Source organism: Acinonyx jubatus, chromosome D1, assembly GCF_027475565.1.
Source record: "Acinonyx jubatus isolate Ajub_Pintada_27869175 chromosome D1, VMU_Ajub_asm_v1.0, whole genome shotgun sequence".
NCBI classification, from domain to species: Eukaryota; Metazoa; Chordata; class Mammalia; order Carnivora; family Felidae; genus Acinonyx; species Acinonyx jubatus.
The window spans coordinates 77,557,333-77,566,820 of record NC_069390.1 but is presented as its reverse complement, the minus strand read 5'-3'; the positions used below and the strand labels follow the sequence as shown (position 1 = coordinate 77,566,820).

General features: G+C 34.5%; 1 non-coding gene across 1 annotated transcript; it reads left to right on the top strand.

Moving 5' to 3' along the window:
* Positions 1–5,176: 5,176 nt before the first annotated feature.
* Positions 5,177–5,283, top strand: LOC113593819 (U6 spliceosomal RNA). The gene has a single exon (XR_003414183.1). It is a non-coding gene; the product is annotated as a U6 spliceosomal RNA (small nuclear RNA).
* Positions 5,284–9,488: the final 4,205 nt, after the last annotated feature.

The window sequence follows — 9,488 nt, the reverse complement described above, 5'->3', positions numbered from 1 at the left end:
ACGAGGGCCCTGAATGACACATTGGATCAGATGGACTTGACAGATATATTTAGAACTCTGCATCCCAAAGCAACAGAATATACTTTCTTCTCGAGTGCACGTGGAACCTTCTCCAAGACAGATCACATACTGGGTCACAAAATAGCCCTTCATAAGTATACAAGAATTGAAATTATACCATGCATACTTTCAGACCACAATGCTAAGAAGCTTGAAATCAACCACAGGAAAAAGTCTGGAAAACCTCCAAAAGCATGGAGGTTAAAGAACACCCTACCAAAGAATGAATGGGTCAACCAGGCAATTAGAGAAGAAATTAAAAAATATATGGAAACAAATGAAAATGAAAATACAACAATCCAAATGCTTTGGGATGCAGCGAAGGCAGTCCTGAGAGGAAAATACATTGCAATCCAGGCCTCTCTCAAGGAACAAGAAAAATCCCAAATACAAAATCTAAGAGCACACCTAAAGGAACTAGAAGCAGAACAGCAAAGGCAGCCTAAACCCAGCAGAAGAAGAGAAATAATAAAGATCAGAGCAGAAATAAACAATGTAGAATCTAAAAAAACTGTAGAGCAGATCAATGAAACCAAGAGTTGGTTTTTTGAAAAAATAAACAAAATTGACAAACCTCTAGCCAGGCTTCTCAAAAAGAAGAGGGAGATGACCCAAATAGATAAAATCATGAATGAAAATGGAATTATTGCAACCAATCCCTCAGAGATACAAGCAATTATCAGGGAATAATATGAAAAATTATATGCCAACAAATTGGACAACCTGGAAGAAATGGACAAATTCCTAAACACCCACACTCTTCCAAAACTCAATCAGGAGGAAAGAGAAAGCTTGAACAGACCCATAACCAGTGAAGAAATTGAATCGGTTATCAAAAATCTCCTAACAAATAAGAGTCCAGGACCAGATGGCTTCCCAGGGGAGTTCTACCTACCAGATGTTTAAAGCAGAGATAATACCTATCCTTCTCAAGCTATTCCAAGAAATAGAAAGGGAAGGAAAACTTCCAGACTCATTCTATGAAGCCAGTATTACTTTGATTCCTAAACCAGACAGAGACCCAGTAAAAAAAGAGAACTACAGGCCAATATCCTTGATGAATATGGATGCAAAAATTCTCAATAAGATACTAGCAAATCGAATTCAACAGCATATAAAAAGAATTATTCACCATGATCAAGTGGGATTCATTCCTGGGATGCAGGGCTGGTTCAACATTTGCAAATCAAACAACGTGATACATCACATTAATAAAAGAAAAGAGAAGAATCATATGATCCTGTCAATTGATGCAGAAAAGGCCTTTGACAAAATCCAGCACGCTTTCTTAATAAAAACCCTTGAGAAAGTCGGGATAGAAGGAACATACTTAAAGATCATAAAAGCCATTTATGAAAAGCCCACAGCTAACATCATCCTCAAAGGGGAAAAACTGAGAGCTTTTTCCCTGAGATCAGGAACACGACAGGGATGCCCACTCTCATCGCTGTTGTTTAACATAGTGTTGGAAGTTCTAGCATCAGCAATCAGACAACAAAAGGAAATCAAAGGCATCCAAATTGGCAAAGATGAAGTCAAGCTTTCGCTTTTTGCAGATGACATGATATTATACATGGAAAATCCGATAGACTCCACCAAAATTCATGTATCTGCTAGAACTGATACATGAATTCAGCAAAGTTGCAGGATACAAAATCAATGTACAGAAATCAGTTGCATTCTTACACACTAACAATGAAGCAACAGAAAGACAAATAAAGAAACTGATCCCATTCACAATTGCACCAAGAAGCATAAAGTACCTAGGAATAAATCTAAGCAAAGATGTAAAAGATCTGTATGCTAAAAACTATAGAAAGCTTATGAAGGAAATTGAAGAAGATATAAAGAAATGGAAAAGCATTCAGTGCTCATGGATTGGAAGAATAAATATTGTCAAAATGTCAATACTACCCAAAGCTATCTACACATTCAATGCAATCCCAATCAAAATTGCACCAGCATTCTTCTCAAAACTAGAACAAGCAATTCTAAAATTCATATGGAACCACAAAAGGCCCCAAATAGCCAAAGTAATTTTGAAGAAGAAGACTAAAGCAGGAGGCATCACAATCCCAGACTTTGGCCTCTACTACAAAGCTGTCATCATCAAGACAGCATGGTATTGGCACAAAAACAGACACATAGACCAATGGAATAGAATAGAAACCCAGAACTAGACCCACAAACGTATGGCCAACTCATCTTTGACAAAGCAGGAAAGAACATCCAATGGAAAAAAGACAGTCTCTTTAACAAATGGTGCTGGGAGAACTGGACAGCAACATGCAGAAGGTTGAAACTAGACCACTTTCTCACACCATTCAAAAAATAAACTCAAAATGGAGAAAGGACCTGAATGTGAGACAGGAAACCATCAAAACCCTAGAGGAGAAAGCAGGAAAAGACCTCTCTGACCTCAGCCGTAGCAATCTCTTACTCGACACATCCCCAAAGGCAAGGGAATTAAAGCAAAAATGAATTGCTGGACGTGGATGGAACTGGAGAGTGTGATGCTAAGTGAAATAAGCCATACAGAGAAAGACAGATACCATATGGTTTCACTCTTATGTGGATCCTAAGAAACTTAACAGAAACCCATGGGGGAAGGGAAGGAAAAAAGAAAAAAAAAAAAAAAAAAAAGAGGTTAGAGTGGGAGAGAGCCAAAACATAAGAGACTGTTAAAAACTGAGAACAAACTGAGGGTTGATGGGGGGTGGGAGGGACGGGAGGGTTGGTGATGGGTATTGAGGAGGGCACCTTTTGGGATGAGCGCTGGGTGTTGTATGGAAACCAATTTGACAATAAATTTCATATAATAAAAATAAATAAATAAATAAATAAATAAATAAATAAATAAATAAACAAACAAACAAACAAATAGATATGAATTGCTGGGACCTTATGAAGATAAAAAGCTTCTGCACAGCAAAGGAAACAACCAACAAAACTAAAAGGAAACCAATGGAATGGGAAAAGATATTTGCAAATGACATATCGGACAAAGGGCTAGTATCCAAAATCTATAAAGAGCTCACCAAAATCCACACCCAAAAACAAATACTCCAGTGAAGAAATGGGCAGAAAACATGAATAGACACTTCTCTAAAGAAGACATCCGGATGGCCAATAGGCACATGAAAAGATGCTCAACGTCGCTCCTTATCAGGGAAATACAAAATCAAAACCACACTCAGATATCACCTCACGCCAGTCAGAGTGGCCAAAATGAACAAATCAGGAGACTATAGATGCTGGCGAGCATGTGGAGAAACAAGAACCCTCTTGCACTGTTGGTGGGAATGCAAATTGGTGCAGCCACTCTGGAAAGCAGTGTGGAGGTTCCTCAGAAAATTAAAAATAGACCTACCCTATGACCCAGCAATAGCACTGCTAGGAATTTACCCAAGAGATACAGGAGTGCTGATGCATAGGGGCACTTGTTCCCACAATGCTTATAGCAGCACTTTCAACAATAGCCAAATTATGGTAAGAGCCTAAATGTCTATCAACTGATGAATGGATAAAGAAATTGTGGTTTATATACACAATGGAGTACTACGTGCATTGAGGAAGAACGAAATATGGCCCTTTGTAGCAACGTGGACGGAACTGGAGAGTGTGATGCTAAGTGAAATAAGCCATACAGAGAAAGACAGATACCATATGTTTTCACTCTTATGTGGATCCTGAGAAACTTAACAGAAACCCATGGAGGAGGGGAAGGAAAAAAAAGAAAGAGGTTAGAGTGGGAGAGAGCCAAAGCATAAGAGACTCTTAAAAACTGAGAACAAACTGAGGGTTGATGGGGGTGGGAGGGAGGGGAGGGTGGGTGATGGGTATTGAGGAGGGTACTTGTTGGGATGAGCACTGGGTGTTGTATGGAAACCAATTTGACAATAAATTTCATATATTGAAAAAAAAACTTAGAAGGTGTAATTCATAATGAATTCGGATTAATTTTACAAAATATGTGTGGAATCTGTTGCATTTAGATTACATTTTATAATAATGTGTGAAAAACGAAACACAGTCTCATACAATTTTACTATTTATGTTATATTCCCCAACTAAAAACTAAGCAATAGAGTTCTAAACAAATATTAATAGTGGCATAGATTTTGAATTTGGAAGTGGGATTGTCATGGATAGGAAGTGCAGCTCTTTATCATAAAATAATATTATAGATATATTGAAACTTTTAATATACTTTTTTTTGTTTATTTATTTTTGAGAGAGAGAGCATATGAGTGGAGGAGGGAAAGAGACAGAGGGAGAGAGAGAGGAGAAGAGAGAGAGAGTTCCAAGCAGGCTTCAGGCTGCCAGAACAGAGTCCCACATGGGGTTCAAACCCATTAACCGTGATCCTGACCTGAGCAGAAACCGAGTCAGACACTTAACCAACTGAGTCACCCAGGTAGCCCTTTAATGTAAATTTGATTGGACCATTTCACCATACTTCAGAGTTCTAAAGAAAGAAGTCAACAAATTATACAACTGAAGAGTCAGTTCTGACTATGACATATTACCTTGTAAATAAGGTTTTACTGAAACACATCCATCTGTTTACATATTGATTATGGATTCTTCTCACTCCAATGATGAAAATCCATGAGGCTAACAAAGCCAAACATACTTACTATCTGTCACTTTAGTGGAAAAATTTGTTAGTAGATTTTTGGGAAAAAAATTATGGGTGTTTTTATTATTTTCTATATTTATTAATATATACACAATAGGCAAAAATTCTGAATTAAAAAATGTGATTTTCAGTACATTTTATGTTTGTTGTACATGCTGTCTTATATTTAGCCTAAATCTTTCAGAATACACATTTTCATCATCTACTCTTTCATCAATGTATCTAATTATAAAAATTGTATAAATCCTAGCATATATTGACATTTTTGCACCATATAGCTGATGAATGATTATTTGCATAAATATATGACACTCTAATATGCTTAGTGTTAGTCACCTAGTCAGGGTAAAGTTATTGTTTGCTTTACGTTATATAGGGAGCTCAAATTAGATAAGAAGTCTTTGTGATCCATGCGTAAGCAATAAAGAAAATCATGCTATTATTTGTATCTTCTCCACAAAAACTGCCTCAATAGTGCTCACTTCGGCAGCACATATACTAACATTGTAACAATACAGAAAAGATTGGCATGGCCCCTGCACAGGGCTGACATGCAAATTCGTGAAGCATGCCATATATTTTTTTACTTGCCTTGATAATAGAAACTTTCTAGACATAAACAGACCAAACAAGGGCAATCTTTGCAGAACCAAATCAGAAGCACACTTTTCCTACATTTCACTTTCTGGAACTGCTCCAGGGTTTAAATTGCGCCTGTACCTAGAGCAGCCATGTAGCAAGGTTGCATACTTTGACAATATTATGAAAAATAACCTATAATTAATCTATAACACCTATATTCTTTACAAGAAAAAGAGAAATCCAAAATTAATGTCAATATTGACATTAGGGTGCAAAGAGTAAACACTGGAAAAAAAAGTTAAAATATAACTACCAGTTAAAATGACAAAATCATGAAAAAAGTTACAATGTACCTTTTACAATCTAAAAACAATATTGAGAATAAGAACCTCTAGAATTTTGCAATGGAGTTTCAAGTAAAGGTTTGTTTTTCATCTGGCACAAAGCATTCAAGAAAAAACTAATTAAAATGATAAAATGACACAATTTCTTCTGAGTACAAGTTCCTATTCATTTAGTGTACTCTGTAAATGAATGATCTTGGTGCTAACAAACTATAATGATTTCTTCCTATCTGCTCTATCTAAATTACTGGTGATGGAATTTGCCTAAGTTGACCTGTAATTAGAGCTAATTATTACAGCCAGCTTATCTTAACATACATAAAAAGCATGTTTCTCATTGAAAGCAAAAGACTGGTAAAATCCTAGTTCTGTACTATAAGCCATAACAATGTCTACCATGAAAATGACACCAATAAACGCCATGGTATGGTATGGACAAAGTATGTCTTTAATTTTTTTTTTTAATTTTTAATGTTTATTCATTTTTAAGAGAGACAGAGAGAGAGAGTGCGAGCAGGGGAGGAGCAGAGAGAGACACATAGAATCCAAAGCAGGCTCCAGGCTCTGAGCTGTCAGCACAGAGCCCAATGCAGGGCTCCAACCCATGAATGGGAGATCATGATCTGAGCCGAAGTTGGATGCTTAACTGACTGAGCCACCCAAGTGCCCCAATATGTCTTTAATCTAAAAAAAGTCTTTAATAAGATAATACAGATGTTTTCTTTCCACATAGCTTGTATGGCTATGATTTCCATGATTCTTTCCTGATATATTATGAGTAAATCTAAATGATCAGTGAGGTGGAAATATAACACCAAATGATGGTTGTATAATTATTGTCTCCAGGTAGTCACTTTCAGGTTAACCTGAGATTACTATATAGCTATAATTTGTAACTAAATGAAAAGGAGTAAGACTTCCCTAGGTTTCCTTAATTTTTATTTTATTATAAAAAATTCAGATTTAATTAAATGGAGGAAAAAGAACAGATGATTCATTATTGCTTTTATAACATTTATTCTATTACTTGTTTACCTTGTAAATAATGTAATTCAAACTAAATACATAAATTCTACTTTAATTTATGAAGTTTATCAAGTGACTTACAATTCTGATTGTACACAGTTTTCTATCAGTCATTATTCTGGGGATGTTTTAAAAAAATGCAAAGATATTTAATGTTATGGTTATCAATATTTATATGTATGAATTATTTTTTTAAAAAGGTTTTTAGGTCAAAATATAAATTTAAAATGGAAAAATTAAAGAACCTGTAAAATATGGGAATTAATAGAAAGGCAAACAGTAAAACAGATGCAAATAATAAAAATGTATTTTTTTTAAGATGGATATATATTTAAATTAATGCGCCAGTATTTTTGTATCATTTGGGTAAACCCCGAATAGTACAATTGTTGGGTTGGAGAGTACTTCTATTTTTAACATTTTGAGGAACCTGCATACTTTTTTTCAGAGTGGGTGCACCAGTTTGCATTCCCACCAACAGTGTACGAGGATTCCCCTTTCTCCACATCATCACCAACATTTATTGTTTTCTGTTATTAATTTGAGCCATTCTTACAGGTATGAGGTTTTATCTCATTGTGGCTTTGATTTATGTTTCCTTAATGAAGTGGTATATATACATAACGGAATATTATTCAGCCCTCAAAAACAATGATACCTTGCCATTTGCAAGGACATAGATGGAACCAGAATGTATTTTGCTAAGCAAAATAAGTCAGTCAGAGAAAGACAAATACTATATAATTTCACTCATATGTGCAATTTAAGAAAAAAAATGGATAAACTCAGGGAAAGGGGAAAAAACAGAAAAATAGTGAAAACTATAAGAGAACAAATTGAGGATTGATGGAGAAGAGGTGGGTGGGAAATGGGCTAAATGGGTGATAGGTATTAAGGAGGGCACTTGTGATGGGCATTGGGTATTATATGTAAGTGATGAATCACTAAATTCTACTCCTGAAAGCAATATTGCACTATATGTTAACTAGGAAGTAAACAAAAATTTGAAACAAACAAAAAAATTAAGGGGCAAATGATTTGTGAAAGAGAAATGTGTGTGGATAATATAATAAATAATGTTACATTTTTTATAATTCTGATGTTTTCAATTAAAATTGAACTTTATAACATAGCTAGTATCTTCACAGGAAAAATATTTCAAATGTTTGTTGTGGTGTACAACTCAGAGGAAAAATCCTAAATGTATTATGAAATTACCATTAGTAATATAGTGACTATTTATGCATGGTATATCACAGATGACATTTTATAAAATGAACCAAATTTCTGTTCATAGAGTAAATGTGCCAAATTCAAAACATGTAACCAATACTAGCTCCTCAGATGTCTCTCATAATACTATCAAAACTAATTCAACTTCCCAACTAACCCAATCTCCTAATTTTTAATACTATGGAATAATTTAAATGTCTTTAAACTTTATAAAAAAATACAGAGTATGTGTTCTTTCAAGGCTGGTTTCTTTGTCATAGTATTTTGTTTGTGAATTTTTTTTTATTTTTTTTAACGTTTATTTATTTTTGAGACAGACAGAAACACAGCATGAATGGGGGAGGGGCAGAGAGAGAAGGAGACACAGAATCGGAAGCAAGCTCCAGGCTCTGAGCCATCAGCCCAGAGCCCGACGCGGGGCTCGAAATCACGGACCGCGAAGTGGTGACCTGAGCTGAAGTCGGACGCTTAACCGACTGAGCCACCCAGGCGCCCCTTGTTTGTGAAATTTATCTATTTGTGTGTGTGTGTGTGTGTTTGGGTGCAGTTGATTTGTTTTACTTTTGTGTTGTATTCTGTTTTGTTAGTATATCAAAATGTATTTGTTTAGCAGCTAATGGTGATCTCACTGTTTATAATCTTGGTTATTTTAAATTGTGCTGCTATGTATATTCATATTCATATCTTTTTGTGAACATATATGCACATAGGTTTTGAGTATATATCAAATCTGAGACACAGAATTGATGGATCAAAGTTATACATTTGTTCAATTGTAGTAGAAAACTTCTGGTTAGTTTTTATATTCAGTTTTGTTTTTGTTTTTCTATTTAACCATTCTCTGGCATACAGAATGATATTGTATTATGGTTTTCATTTGAAAGCCTTTGTAGACTAATAAATATGAGGACCTCTCCCTATGTTTAGTGGCAATTTAGATATCTTCTTCTGTGAAATGCCTGTTCAAATTTTAGCCTACTTATCTATTAAATTATCTGCCTATTATATATTGATTTATATGACTTTTTTCTATTAGCTATTTATAATTTCTAGATAAAATGCTTTGTAATATAAATTAATGTATTTCAAATAGGTTCTCTCACTCTGCATCTTGACTTTCTTCAGTCTTAATGGTGTCCATTGATAAATAGAAGTTAATTATTTCTTCAAAAGACAAACATATATGATTAGATGTAGTGTTTTTTGCATCCTATATAAGAAATTCTAGTGAATTCTAAATTACAAAGATATTTACGTATTAAAAATTGTTTAATCCTCTTAATAATTCTACATTTTTTTCTAGAATTGGCATACAAAAATAAAAGAAATGTACCTCTTTTTTTCAATCTATGTGAATATCTAAGTATTTAAGCACCATCATTTATGAAGATCAATATTTTCCTTGCTGTACTGAACTGTCTTAAATGTCATGTATTAAATGATCCTTTAGATGTATTTGTTTCTAGACTAATGTTTTTTTCTGTTGTACAATTTGTCTACTCTTGGATCAAAGGAGCACTCGAAGTTCCTGCTCTAATAAAGCCTATATTATAGTGGGCAATAAAGTATTTTAAAAAAGAAAAAGAAAATTGAAGAGCAGT